The sequence below is a fragment of the Penaeus monodon genome, chromosome 24, assembly GCF_015228065.2.
Source record: "Penaeus monodon isolate SGIC_2016 chromosome 24, NSTDA_Pmon_1, whole genome shotgun sequence".
Classification (NCBI taxonomy): domain Eukaryota; kingdom Metazoa; phylum Arthropoda; class Malacostraca; order Decapoda; family Penaeidae; genus Penaeus; species Penaeus monodon.
Genome location: NC_051409.1, coordinates 14060958 through 14061281, shown reverse-complemented (window position 1 = coordinate 14061281; position 324 = coordinate 14060958). Strand labels below are relative to the sequence as shown.

The 324-nt window shown below is 33.0% G+C and overlaps 1 protein-coding gene across 1 annotated transcript in view; it reads right to left on the bottom strand.

Moving 5' to 3' along the window:
* Positions 1-324, bottom strand: part of LOC119588607 (calcium-activated chloride channel regulator 3A-1-like) — a gene marked incomplete in the record, with an annotated part of 45835 nt that overhangs the window by 34240 nt on the left and 11271 nt on the right.

Below are 324 nucleotides of genomic sequence, written 5' to 3'. Positions count from 1 at the left end.
CGATGGCGTAATCACCAAGGAAATAAAAGCACATTATCAGAACTTTAAGTAAATAAAGGAAGGTTCACCCAGAAAAAGAATGGTGTAGATCAGTAATTTTTTAAATCTCCATGGGGTAAAAAAGGTTTTATGAAACCTATTCATATCCTATTAAAATGCTGATGAGACATATTTACAAGGAGAAAATGGGAAGAATACACTGACGCGATATATGAAGTGGAGAATTTCACTAATTTTGGTAAGAAGCGAAACTACTTCTATATGTTATTGTGTATAAATATGGGATCTTCACACACATACCCTATCGCTTATAAACACAGTCAA